The 14,711-nt window shown below is 39.6% G+C and overlaps 1 protein-coding gene across 1 annotated transcript in view; it reads right to left on the bottom strand.

Annotated features, from left to right (window-relative positions):
* The window catches only part of LOC145481309 (uncharacterized), a 100,632-nt gene that overhangs the window by 38,354 nt on the left and 47,567 nt on the right, over window positions 1–14,711 (bottom strand). The gene's annotated exons all lie outside the window — the stretch shown is intronic.

The following is a 14,711-nucleotide window of genomic DNA, read 5'->3' as shown; positions in this document are numbered from 1 at the left end:
AATTATAGCAAAATCCAAATGTTATCACCCTTAAAAAGAAGACCATCCACCCCTTTGACTGTGGGAGTCCCTCCTGCATCAACAAGCTGGAAGGTGGTTTTCAAGCCAATTATGGAGCTGAGAAAATGTAACGGTCACTAAATTTGTAATCATTGCAATAAAAATTTCTTTTAATGTTTTGCTGAGAAATGTTTAGTCTACTAATGCATTGCTTATATTTAATGATGCAGAAGAAACTATTTCTCCAGAATCCTCTACAGAAGAACGACCTACTCAATTCTTGAGAATTTTTGAGGTACTGGTTTTAAAATTGATATCTGTAAGTCACTACTTCTCAATAAATCAAAGTTTGCCCCAAAAGAATAACTATAAGAACTACTGCTTTTCTTTTCCGTCTTTTAACTTTCACATTTCAGGAAGAACCCATTTTGTTCTTAGGTCTCGACAAAACTTCTAGTCATTGTTATGTATTGTATCTATGAAAGGAAAAGAGGGGGAACCGACATTCAAGAGAGTAAATTGCAGGCTAAGTTTGCGCACCCGTTGCCAAGCCCTATACTTGCTCATATTACTTCCTTAGCGCTTGCTTGGTGTGTAACGTGGCGTGATGTTACGACATGAATTACGTGCACAGTTAGGATGCGCAGTAGCAATGGTGACAAAAGTCCTTAAATAGGGTGTGACAGACAGACCCTTTCCATGCCAATGGGCCATTTTCGATATATTAAAATTCTAACTTAGCTCCGAGGCCTAGTGAATAAAATAAAACAAATCACATCGAGGTCACTGAAGGATGCATAATTATTATTGTTTTTGTTTTATTCCCTCAAGCCCCAGGGACAAGTTAGAATTATGGCCTATTAATAGATGAGTTTAGGCAATTGCTGAAGATGAGCTGTGCTGTTCCTTTTTTTCGTCTCATTTATCTTCTCGTTATTCACCATTAGAACTTGAAATAAACTTCCCCTCTTTATTAAATTCTCTTCAGTATAGTGGTGGATGTAGACATGCTGCTGAAAAGGGCAGGAGGGGGAGAGGGGGTAGGAGAGCATCCAGGGTGTTTTCTTTAATGAAACAGTATTTTTTGCACACATTTTGGTACAGTATACTCCTTAAATCTTATTTAATTAACCCAACTTCAAGTTACTCTTCACTTCATAGATTTTATTAGCAGTTATTATTGTCAAGCACCCTGGCTCAGTGTTATTGACGTTAAATAAATTACTTACTTGCTTACTTCAACCACCGTTTTTAACTATTGTTTTCTTCCCTTTTCAGCTCAGAAAAGTGATCCCGAGGCTCTTGGCGCCAGCTTCTTCTATATCAAGGCAGGTTTACGTCCTTATACTCTTCTGTTTCACTATAAGTGACATATTTTGTGTAAATCCCATCGACCATGTTGCTGGATCGATAGGCCAGTATTGCGACCTTTCCTTGATTTCACAACAATGTAAACTTTTAAACAATATTTCCGAAAAAAGTTCAACGAAAGGGTATTTCTTACACAATAAAAGAAAATTTGAATGTTCGGTTCCGTCGCAGAAAGTTTCCATATCGCAGGCGTAACTTATTCAAACTACGACGGTAACGCGAACGAGAGCGTCGCCAATCAAAAGGTTTAATGAACAGAACGGTGGGTATGCACGTGCATTAAAAATCTTTGTACATTTCTTAGGCGTCCCTTGCAAAGCAACAACGTGAAATGACCAAATTCTGGGTACTTTGGAGAACGTGAACCGCGACTGGTAATATATTGGATTTCCTTTTGGAATTAAACGATTTCATTGCATATTTATCCTGAGCAGGTTGTTAGACCGATAGGTATAGTTACTAGATCTGGATAATTGCTTAATTCGGTAAAGTATATACCAACTTTTTATACTGAAGGCGTGGTCCTCGGTGTCGCTGTCGTCATTGCTACGCGCCCTAATTACGGATTGAAGCTCTTATGAAATTATAACAATTGCGCGATTGGGGATGCTTACCATTTATCAGAATAAACCGGTTGGGATGACCATTGTATAATGGTAAGGGTTTTTCCAAAATCAGCAAACCAACAGAACGAGATGGCGCTTACCATTTGCAATTCGATTTCTCGTAATTGTTTTCGGCTGGTGAGAGACTGGAAACTGGAAAATTTACCAAATGGTAGGGAAATTTCCGCCGTTCCGTTCCGAACGGAGAAAGAGGACTACCTCTGGAGGTAGTCTACAATTTCTGAACGGATTTTCCGGAAAATTACTGTTCCATTTGACTTTCAACCCAAATTTCCGGATTCTTTTGCCAAATGGTAAGCACCCTGGATAACAATCGGGAAGACACTTGGGCCTAGTCCAAACGTCGTGCTACTGCCGTGCCGAGCTCAAATAAATTTGTCCCGGCAGTGTCAGGGTCAGGACAAAAGAACGGCAGTGATTTTATTCAGTCGCACCTAAGATCGGAGGAAGTTTGCTTTGCTGAAGACCATTTTAAACGCTAGAAAGTAACGGCAGCTGATGCAACAGGCTTTGAATTCAGTTCGGTACGGTAAGAGCACGCCGTTTAAAGCCAAGTCGCGTTACTGCCATGCTCAGTGGTCGTGCCGAACTTAATTCAGCCTGCAGAACTGATTGGTTTCAAACGTCTTGCTACTGCCGTGCTTAACTGGAATTTAATTCTTAAATTTAGCTCGGCACGGCAGTAGCACGACGCTTGAAATAGGTTTTAGTCCACATTGAAAGTTCGTTGCCCCCCGGAAAAGGCACTAGAGAGATGCCAACTCTGTCCGAAACAAAACTTGTATAGACTGAAACAAATGTTTTGGTCAGCTAGTCGGCAAGCTTGCAACAACAACAACAACAACAACAACAACAACAACAACAACAACGACAGCAACAACAATCTTTATTTGTAGTCTTTCACACTATAATTCTAAATGAGCAAAAATATCAATGATAAATTTAGAGTACTGGCTGCCTGGAATGACGATAGGGGCTTGCATAGCCAGGCAGCCAGTTGGCATCACTGTTAAATGAAAATAAATTGAAGGTCCGCAAGATAGCACAAATGCACACATAAAAAAAAGGAAAGGAAGAGAAAAAAAAAAAGAAAGGAAATAAAAAACCGCCGTTAGGGAAGTCTGAGGTGATAACATTTATATACGAGTATAAAATATTAATATAGGAGAAGCACACAATTAATAGCTGTGACAACTAATAACACAATACCGTTATATACATATTATATAAGCTTTAAAAGAAAATATAGTAATAAGGCTTGGAAATGTGACAGAATTTAACTAAAGAATAATTAATCAAAACATTAGAGAAATGAAACAACTGCGGTCTAAAGTAATGTGAATACATATAACTAATCATATAACTAATAATCTTTAACAATCAACATCACTTTTTACTGATTGCTTAAATTTTGAAAGAGAAAAGGTTTAAGTGGAGCCCCGTACTCATATAGGAGAGGAAAGGAAACCCATGAATTGATTTTCTCATGGTTATCATGGCTAGCGGTATTGCTCGTGGGCGCGTACGCACGACGACGGCGGCGGAGTCGCGTAAGATGGCGGCACTCCAGCTAATAGGTTAACAGAGACACTCTCTTTGATATTGGATATCCATGTTATGGTCAATCGACACCTGTCAAATCAAGGTATCCACTGACCAGTATCGCTTGTCCATACCACAGGCGGAAGTTTAGAGCTCATCGAGGTCACGTGTTTTATCGAAGTTGACCGCTGACCAACTGCTGATTTTCGATTGGATCGCGGGCTCATGTCAGGCTAACTTGCTGTAATCAGGGGCCTGTTTTTCGAAAGCCCCGGAGACTTTTCGGGCCCGCAAAGCTATTTTTAGTTTATCTGTATCTAAAAACAGAAACGATAATACGCCTAAAACTTCTTGTATGAAGGGAACTTGTGGTCATATTAAGAATATGTAAATAAAACAGCTATGTAATCATAAGGTTTTAGATTTTGCTTCCGGTTTGCCGAGGGAAAAGAAATGAAATAAAATTAACAGGTTTAGCAAGAAACCAGTGTTGACAAGTGGTAGGTATTCTTAAAGTTGGGTGGTTCTTGATCTGTTTTACAGCAGATGACAAAACACACAGAAAAAAAACGCAGCGAGCGAAAATAACGTCACTTTCGCTGATGAGTGAAATTATTTGTTGACGCGGAAAAATCGAATAAAAGTAGCAGCCGAGGAGCAAAATGGTGAGTGGAAGGGTAGACTGTGTGGTCACAGGTACAGACTGAAATAAACCAACACTAGCCACAAACATATTTTTAATAATTGTCATGAAGCAGAGGGATTCGCTCCTTCACTTTCCTTTTTTTTTTACATCCAGCCAGAAGTTAATCACACTGGCATAGGATGTTTTGAATCCGTCACAAATACCTGATTTTGTTTTCAGAAAAGAGACGGGGGAGAGATCCTCGGACTTTGGCGCGGCTTTTGAGTCTTCTGGTGTAGAATTAAAGGAATCAGGTTGTATTACACTTTATAATTTTTAATTGAATCTAGCTGTATTTGCCCCCTAACAAAGCCATTTTAAACAGACTGACCAGTAATTGATTGCTATGACTCTGTCTTAGAATGCTTTCATATACTAGAGACGTTTTTAAAAGGTATCATAAGTGACCGACAAGAGGCAAAACAGTAGAACTTGCATTCCTAAAAGATACCGTTATGAGTAAAAAATATTAGCGTTCATTCCTGTACGCTATATTATACCAAAATCCAAAATTTTATCACCCTTAAAAAGAAGACCATCCACCCCTTTGACTGTGGGAGTCCCTCCTGTATCAACAGGCTGGAAGGTGGTTTCAAGGTAACCATGGAGCTGAGGAAATGTAACGGGCACTAAAAAATTGTAATCATTACAATATAAAATTTTTTCAATGTTTTGCTGAGAAATGTATAGTCTACTAATGCATTGCTTATATCCAATGATGCAGAAAAAACGATTTCTCCACAATCCTCTACAGAAAAACCACTTGCACGAACCTCGAGCACTTCAGAGGTACTGCTTTTAAAATTGATATCTGTAAGCCACTACTGGCTTTTTTGTTAAAGTTTACCCAAAAAGAATAACTATAAGAAATACTGCTTTTCTTTTCCGTCTTTTATCTTTCACATTTCAGGAAGAACCCATTTTGTTCTTAGGTCTCAGAAAACTTCTAGTCTTTGTTATGTATTGTATCTATGAAAAGAAAAGAGGGGGAACCGACATCCAAGAAAGTAAATTGCAGGCGAAGTTAGCGCACGCGGTGCCAAGCAATATACTAGCTTTTAGTATAATTTCCAGAGGTGCATATAAGAATTGGACATTCTGATTGGTCGAAAAGCTCATCGTATGACGCTTTATTCACCCCGCTAGAGCTTGGTTACCAAACTCGCAATCTTTGCCATCTCGGCAAGTAAACATGGCGGACAGTTGCTGAGGGAAGTTTTCATTTATTCGAAAGACATCACTCCAAGTCCAGGATTTTTGAAAGGATGGAGAATTTTCAAAATGACTGCTGTCGCCCTTGGACCAAAAATGTTTTCAAGAACTCGTATTCAAGGCGTTTAAGAATCGTGAACGCAGTGGCTGCATCGATCGGTAGCAGGTCAGATAGCTTGGCCGAAATTTATTTTTCTTCAAACTAAGGCCCCGTTTACACGGGTCCGGACAAATGTTTGCACGGACAAAAACTTGCACGGTTCCACCATGCGTTTACAATGGACGGCGGAACTGGACGAATTTTTGAACGTCTAAGTGTGCAAATTTCGGACCTGAAAGAAGCAGGTCAACTTTTTGACCGGCACGGTTCCAAATTTCGTACGGACTCGTGTAAACACCTGAACCGTGCAACGTTTTTTCTCAGATAGCGCGGTTAAGGCCTGGAATCTATTTATGTTTTGTCTGGCTGCTTAGCAAAAATGAAACATTTTGTTACATCTTGTCCCTGGTTTGTTACATTTTGTCTCTGGTTTGTTACATTTTGTCTCTGGTTTGTTACATGTTGTCTCTGGTTTGTTATATGTTGTCTCTGGTTTGTTACATTTGTCTCTGGTTTCATACATTTTGTCCCTGGTTTGTTACATTTTGTCTCTGGTTTGTTACACTTTGTCCCTGGGTTGTTACATTTTGTCACTGGTTTGTTACATTTTGTTAAACTTAATACAGAAGAAACAAACAAAAGCAGATTACATATATGAGGAGACGAGTGGTACTTCGGGAAAATTTCTCCTTGTCGTTATCAGGGTACTTTTCCATAAACATTTTGATTACGTCTTCACACTTGCTCCTGACCGTTTCCCAATCAACTCCTTTCCCTGCTTTTCCTGCTTTGTAGTCTATAACCACATGTAGCAACAAATTAGTTTCTTCATCAGACTACGTAAAGTTTTTGTATGCCGCCATGTTTGATCTGCCGCGTACTGCATCAGCTGCAACATGATTCGCATAGAACATTAGCGATAACCAATCACAACAGAGACGTAAAAAAGCCATCCAAATGCCGCAACTGGTCTAAAATTTGCACGGATCCGTGTAAACACCACTGCAATCTCTAACAGAATTTGCACGGATCCATGTTAACAGCCGGTCCAGGAACAAAATTCGTCCGTGCAAATATTTGTCCGGATCCATGTAAACGGGACCTAAAACTACTCATTTTTGTGTGGCTTACACGAAGTGTGTAGCCACACTATGTCATGACCGGAATTATTTATTTATTTATTTGTCTGCGAGAATTAGTCACGTGGTCTTGTGTCGTACGGTCAGTCATTTCGGTTGTAAGAGTGGTCTCTAGTTTCCCCCTGCTTTTAGTTTTAAAGGTAAGTCGTTTTTCATTTTGAGCTTAGTCTTGAGTTCTAAATCTTATCATTTCTTTTACGTGTCGCAATTAAGTACAAATAACGAAACCCGTTTGCAATTGTTGTTTCACTTTCAGGTGTTCGTGCAAGTTGTCACTCCCGACTCCCCTTGGGAGATTTTTGTCGGTCACGTGACGTGACCATTGGACTTTAGTCGCCATGTATTCAAGTAAGCAAGTGTTTTGAATCGCAGGAGTTTGTCAGAAAGTTGTTATTGTGCCGTTCGTTTAGCTCGAAGCAAACAGTTCGGTAAGTTAACATTTCGCCCTTGCTATTCAAAGAAACATTTCGAACTTAATACCTTTTTGTAATTTTCAGAAAACCTCACACGTATACATTCACACACGTATGCCTTTGATGGAAGCTAAGAGTTTTTTTCAAGTTGTTGTGACTTTGTTCATCGACCGAGGTCGTGCGGTCAATGTGTGCCTTTTGAGCTTGAGCCCATTGTGAGCTGTGGGTTTTCGGCGTTTGTTTGTACTACGGTACTGACAGTTTTCGAAATCAGCGCTTCGTTTCATCAGCCGAAATATTTGTGTAAACATGGCTACCCATTCATTTCCTGAGGCGGAAAAAGGAGCTCGATTGAAAATGTATTCAAGAAGGAGAAATGAAGAAGAGGATCGTGCTGAAAAGGCCGAGCAGTTAAAGCGATCAAAGGCTGGATTAATTGGAGCGTTGAAGAAGCTGAGAGGTGAAATTTGGCCTTTATCAACCGAAGAGGAAAGGAACTTGTCGTCGGTGGATTTGGCTGCAAAACTTGCATCTTATGACGAGATATGGAGAAAATTTGTGAATGCTCACGAGTGTTTTATGGAAATAGTGGAGTCAGAACCTGAAAAACGGAGAGCTCAGGTCATGTACGACGAGGAATTAGCGAGGAAAATGGAATTGGATTGCGCAATAAAACGACTCCGCTGCTTGTCTGGGTCAGAGTCCATATTTAGCCTAAGGTCTGTGAGGCAACTCGAGATCGAACCTGGAAGGAAGAGCGTCGGAACCGTGAATACTGCACTGAAATCTAGTCATGTTAGTGGTAGTGGTAGCATTGAGGCTCGATGAGGGCAGATGGCTTTAGCTAAACTTAATGTGGAGCATTTGAAAAGAAAACAAGAACTTGAGCGCAAATTAACTGAACTTAATCATGCACGAGAATTAACGGAGGCCGAAATGGATGCCGAAAGAGCCTGTGTAAGATTTAGTGTGCTTAATCAAGAAATCGGGGCCGGAAGGGTTAAGGGAACCAGCTCAATTCCCAAAAGGGAAAAAAAGACCACCAGCTTTGGAGCTAATAGACCATGAAGAAAATGTTGTAGGGCAGACAGATGTGAAATTAGAAATGAAGTCTCCAAAACAAGATACCAGTCCAGAGCCAGCTTCCTCTGAATCTATGTTGAAATTACCAATTTCAAAAGTGAGTGAGCAACCAGTAGCACCTCCACAAGAAAATATTATCACCTTATCTGAAATTGAAAGGGTATGTGAACTAACACCCCCAACCTAGAGCACTCAGCGACAGGAAAGGTCAGAGCAAGTGCAAATGCCAGCTAATTTGGATACTGAGGAAAAGATAGTTAACACCTTGTACCAAGTCATGAACATCCCCAAGATAGAAAATATGCACTTTGATGGAAACCCAGTTAACTATGAATCATTCATGCGGAAGTTTGAAACTTGTTTGGAAGATGATGCTGATAATTCTAGAAACCTGCAGTTTCTTATCCAACATTGCACGGGCAAGGCCAGAGATGCCATTGAAAGTTGTGTCAACTTGCCAGTTTCAGAGGGTTACGAGTCTGCAAAGAAAACCTTGGAGGAAAACTTTGGTCTGCCTCATGTTATTGCAAAGGCTCATTTAAAGAAATTGGAACATTTACCACTATTAAAGGTCAGCACTGGGTCAACTCTGTTAGAATTCGCAAGACATCTCGAGATAGCAGAAAGGACCCTCAGGGGAATGGGACCCGAATTCCTCAGTGACCTGAACCACACCAACACCCTGATGGAGCTGAGCAGGAAGCTACCCTACTTTGTGAGAGGAAAGTGGGCAGAATGTGCTGACAGAATTATTGAATCTGGACGACGACCGAAGTTCAGTGATTTTTTTTGAAGTTTGTCAAGGACAGAGCAAAGCTTGTGAATAATGGGTTTGGAGAAGATCTCTTCCTGAGTTCCTTAAGGGAGAAGAAAAGAGTTAACGAGAGAGGTGGAAGGTCTATACCAAAGATAAACTCATTCACAACCAAAGCTGAACCTGGCCTGATTGGAAACCAGGATGGTACGAAGAAGGTATTCGGTCCCAGACGGAAGTGTCCAGCTTGCTCAGCACAGCATGGGCTCTGGAAGTGTGAAAGGTTTAAGTGTCCCTGTCCATAAAAATGGAAAAATAACTCGGCAGGGGTCGAAAACTCCATTTGGCTCATATTTTCATAGTAGGTAGGCTAGGGCATGACAAAAACTACTGGATAGTTTTTTTGGCAAAATATCCTTTTATTTCAAAGAAATATGCAAATTACCAAATTCCGTTAAAATCGTCATTTAACGCACCATTTTTTTACACAAGTTTGAGAGCCTCGCATGCAAAACCACATTATTCTTCCGTCTTTAAAACACTCAAATACTTTTGCACAATGTTTAAATGTGTACTGGGCTGATTTTAGGGAATGTTGCGTTGTCTTTTTGGGTGCAAAATAATTAAATTTCGAAGACATGTATTTCATTCACTTAAAAGTACTTCGTGAATATAATTAATTTTCACCATGTGCGAAACCTTCAAATGGATCAAGCTTCTGGCGGTTGAATCGCAGAAGGATGGTCTACAGATTCCTGTAAAAATTTCTTTGGGCAAATGATTGTGAGCGACACGAGAGCTTTTCAAAGTACGTCAAAAATGCAAATATTTGACCATCCGTCGTCAAATTTCAATTTACGGGTTAGACGTATATTTTAGCATGTGCCACACGACTTGACCTATAATAAGTTGTAATAGACACAGAGCTGATAATTTCGAAATGTTCTAACCTCATTTGCTGTAAAAGGCAGGTCCAAAGCCGATTTGACGTGTTTCTCTCACCATTCGTCGCACGTAAAGCAGAAGTTTGCTTTTGTTTACATAACGTCCGATGTACATCGCCAACTGTCAACTTATTTAACGGTCGAATACCATGAATCTGTGACCTTCTTTCGACGCATATGATCACCACTGCATCTAAGTAAAAAACAGCTAAGTCATTTGTAGATAGTTGCTTGCTTTGCACTACACCAAAGTATTACGTTTGATCATCATAGTTTGATGGCTTGAATCCTTGCTTGCAGCGGTTCCTTGTTCGTCACGCAATGCTGTCATCCCATTTTAGGGGGTAGGGGTAGGACAATTTCTATCTAATACGTAAGGCTCCGTAAGGCTTGGAATCACTGGGAGCACACAATCGTGTTGAGTAGGAAGAGATTGAATTAAGAAATGAAAAGAATGAATAGTTTACCATTGCCCCTGTTGTTATCTTTTACTCGACCACCGCTACCTACATGCCCTGCGTAATACTGTAACGCTCAACTCATACCTACAATAGGTCTTTTCGCGCTATGCAATTATTTTTGGTTTACATGTAATACAGTGGGCTACCCTCGGGGAAATGGGTGGTGACCGCTTAAGAGGCCCTGCACCTAAGAAACGACCGATGATTTCCGGCTAAAAAATAAAATCGGCCTATTTTTATCTCCCAAGTAGAGGTTACCGAATACTATTTAAAAATGAATTTCTTTTGTTTCAGTTCCGCTTTAAACCAAAAATATCGAGCCGCAAAGTTTTTCCGCCTGAAAGCAGCAAAATCAGGCCGAAAATAAGCCCCCGCAAAAAACTGTTTAGAAATTACTATCGCAACGCAAAATAATGAGAAAACTACACAGTGTTGAAGAAAAAGGCCTTTTAATGCAATATCATTCGATAAACATCAAAAAACTGCCGAAGCGATTAACAAATAAAGTTTCAAATATTGCATACTAAATTAGATGGAGCGTTGGAGCTGATTTTAAAATAATTATTTCTCAAAAGTTCAACGCTTTTGAAAGCAATCACAGTGATGAATGAGACATTGGAGGGATACAAATCACGTTTCTGGAAAAACATTTTTCGGCCAAAGTATATTGACCTTGTACAAAGCGTTCAAAGTTACCGTGTTTACCGTTATCCTGCTACTTCGGCGAAACGCTTCTCTTTTGCCAATACGGCCGTGGATAGCGTGGTAAACGCCACTGTAAACCTTGCTAGGCATTCAGAGACTATCCTGAGTAGAAGGATGTAGAATTGAAAGAGAAAGGAAGATGAAAAATACGCAGAAAAAGAAAATAACTCGAAATTACCATCTGCTAACGAAAGTTGAATCTGGAAAATGTCGTCGCGTGACAGCGGCCAATGACGTCATTTGTCACGTAAAGGTCGCAAGAGCGTGGGAAAACGAGTCTGCAATGTCCTTCGGGCGGTCAGCGGCTAGAGATCAAGTCGTGACCCATAACTCAGATCACGCTGCGGCCAAAACGGTGTGGCGGTTGGGGAAGTTTTTCTTTTTGAGTGACCATCATTTGTGAAAAATAACATAACATTGTTCCACTAAACGTTTTCTGGCCGGGAAAAATTGTTTTCCTATTTGTGCATTCGTTTGGATTCCACCGCTATTGATACAAATGACGTCAATGGCCGCTGTCACGCGACGACATTTTCCAGATTCAACTTTCGTTAGCAGATGGTAATTTCGAGTTATTTTCTTTTTCTGTGTATTTTTCATCTTCCTTTCTCTTTTAGTTCTACTTCCTTCTACTTAGGACGGTCTTTGAATGCCTAGCAAGGTTTAAAGTGGCGTTTAACACGCTATCCATGGCCGTATTGGCAAAAGAGAAGTGTTTCGCCGAAGTAGCAGGATAACGGTAAAAACGGTAACTTTGAACGCTTTGTACAAGGTCAATATACTTTGGCCGAAAAATGTTTTTCCAGAAACGTGATTTGTATCCCTCCAATGTCTAATTCATCACTGTGATTGCTTTCAAAAGCGTTGAACTTTTGAGAAATAATTATTTTAAAATCAGCTCCAACGCTCCATCTAATTTAGTATGCAATATTTGAAACTTTATTTGTTAATCGCTTCGGCAGTTTTTTGATGTTTATCGAATGATATTGCATTAAAAGGCCTTTTTCTTCAACACTGTGTAGTTTTCTCATTATTTTGCGTTGCGATAGTAATTTCTAAACAGTTTTTTGCGGGGGCTTATTTTCGGCCTGATTTTGCTGCTTTCAGACGGAAAAACTTTGCGGCTCGATATTTTTGGTTTAAAGCGGAACTGAAACAAAAGAAATTCATTTTTAAATAGTATTCGGTAACCTCTACTTGGGAGATAAAAATAGGCCGATTTTATTTTTTAGCCGGAAATCATCGGTCGTTTCTTAGGTGCAGGGACTCTTAATAGGGCTAGCCGCTTAAATAGAGGTTGGTGTACCTTGAATATTTAATTTTTCACTGTCGGGCTATAAATTTCTTGGTGAACATGGAGTCAATTCAAAATAATCATGATAGACGTGTGTTTGAATTATCACTCGTCATGCACCTTCAATTTTAGACTCTTATCTGCCATCGCCCTTTCCAAAACAAAGTTCTTAAATTTTGGGTGGCCGCTTAATAGGGGTAGAGACAATAATGAAACCCTTATCGGAATGACCAAATGGTGGCCGCGGAGGTAACCGGTCAATAGGTGTTTTATTTACAATATTTTGCTGACGATAATTTTGGACTGTATTGAACACAGTCCGCTATTTTCTGTTACATACCAATGCCTCGCCACGAAGCAAACAAAATACGCCAAATAAAATGACATGGCCAGGGCTATTTACTCACGAAATTACTAATTAAATTTAGTCTGTTATTTTTATTTCAGTTCTTGCTTCATTGATCTATAATTTGTTTATGGCGATTTTCTTAAAATTCTAGTGAGTACAGGCACTAGCTTTATCAGCTGTTGTCTGAAACGTCAGAACGTACAACAAACGTGATTTGGACCGACGCCACGTACACTATAGAACACGAGTTTATAAATATACACTTATTATTATATATATGAACAAACAGGTGAACAATGATTAAATTGTTTCACTTATCCTGAGAGTACTCTATACAAAATAGATCAAACTGTGCAGCATATTCCGTGACAGCATTGCGTGACGAACAAATAACGGCTGTAAGATTGTGCTGCGCCGACACGCTTATCAGCAATGGTCAGCAATGGATCAAACGCAATATTTTGGCGAAGCTTAAAGCAAATGACTCAGCCGTTTTAGACTTAGATGCAGTGATGTTCATAAGCGCAGAAAGATGGTCACAGATTCATAGTATTCGACCAATAATAGGTTGACAGTAGGCAATGTACATCGGACGTTAACCTTGTGTAAACAAAAGCAAACTTCTGCTTTATGTGCGACGAATGGTGAGAGATCCACTAGAAACACGTCAAATCGGCTTTGGACCTGCCTTTTACAACAAATGAGGTTAGAACATTTCGAAATTATCAGCTCTGTGTCTATTACAACTTATTATAGGTCAAGTCGTGTGGCACATGCTAAAATATACGTCTAACCCGTAAATTGAAATTTGACGACGGATGGTCAAATATTTGCATTTTTGACGTACTTTGAAAAGCTCTCGTGTCGCTCACAATCATTTGCCCAAAGAAATTTTTACAGGAATCTGTAGACCATCCTTCTGCGATTCAACCACCAGAAGCTTGATCCATTTGAAGGTTTCGCACATGGTGAAAATTAATTATATTCAGGAAGTACTTTTAAGTGAATGAAATACATGTCTTCGAAATTTAATTATTTTGCACCCAAAAAGACAACGCAACATTCCCTAAAATCAACCCAGTACACATTTAAACATTGCACAAAAATATTTTCCAGTTGTCTGGAAGTCGTCAAAGAAAGCGCAGCTGTGTTTGAACTCAGTAGAAGTCGCTGGAAGCGTTCGTGTAAACCATGAAGGAAACCGAAATGAACAAAAGGTCTTCCCATCGCAAGCGAAAGCACGAATCACGTAAGTACTCTATTTAACAATTAGATTATGAGCTCGAGATTTCTATGAGGTGATAGTTCATGAGGCCTTCGGCCTCATCAACTATCGCCACATAGAAATCGAGAGCGAATAATCTAATTGTTTTAGTGGAATTCTTACTATAATTAAGTTCAAATAACGGTTTCCAATTATTTCTTGACGTGTTATTAAACTTTGCGCCTGAAAAAGGTCGCTCGGATTGAATTGTCATTTAAATTTGAAGTTGTGTGCACGCGCGCATCAGTTTTTCAATAATTTCAACTTTTTGAAAAGTCAAGAAACCGTATATATCCTTCGTTTAGACTTCTCGGGAATTTAATTATCCATTTGCATCAACATTTTCCTCCAAACATTTGGAAAAACGAAAAAAACGTCTCATTTCCTAGCCGACCTCCAGCCACTGCACACTAATGTCTGATAGTGTTCAATGGCTCAGCCAATCAGATTACAGCATTTGCATTACTATACTAGTAGAATTCTACTGAAAATGGTTAGATATCAATATGCCGATAATTCGTTATTAGTCTATCAGTAAAACTTCAATAATGGCATCGCGTAAACAACCGCGCCACGTTTGGCCAGTTAGGTCCAGCGTCAATATTATTACTATAAGCTACTATAGAGAGCTATGAAAGGTCTAGGCTGCAAGTTACATTGACGGTGGTTTTAGCGGGGATTATTTGCTCAAGATGGTAAAAACTGGCAAAATAGGTCAAAATAACTAAAATACACTCGACCGCTTTCCATCGCGTCAAAAGCGGGCAAA

The sequence above is a fragment of the Orbicella franksi genome, chromosome 1 (assembly GCF_964199315.1).
Source record: "Orbicella franksi chromosome 1, jaOrbFran1.1, whole genome shotgun sequence".
Taxonomy (NCBI): Eukaryota; Metazoa; Cnidaria; class Anthozoa; order Scleractinia; family Merulinidae; genus Orbicella; species Orbicella franksi.
The sequence above is the reverse complement of the archived record's forward strand: the minus strand, read 5'-3'. Positions and strand labels throughout refer to the sequence as shown.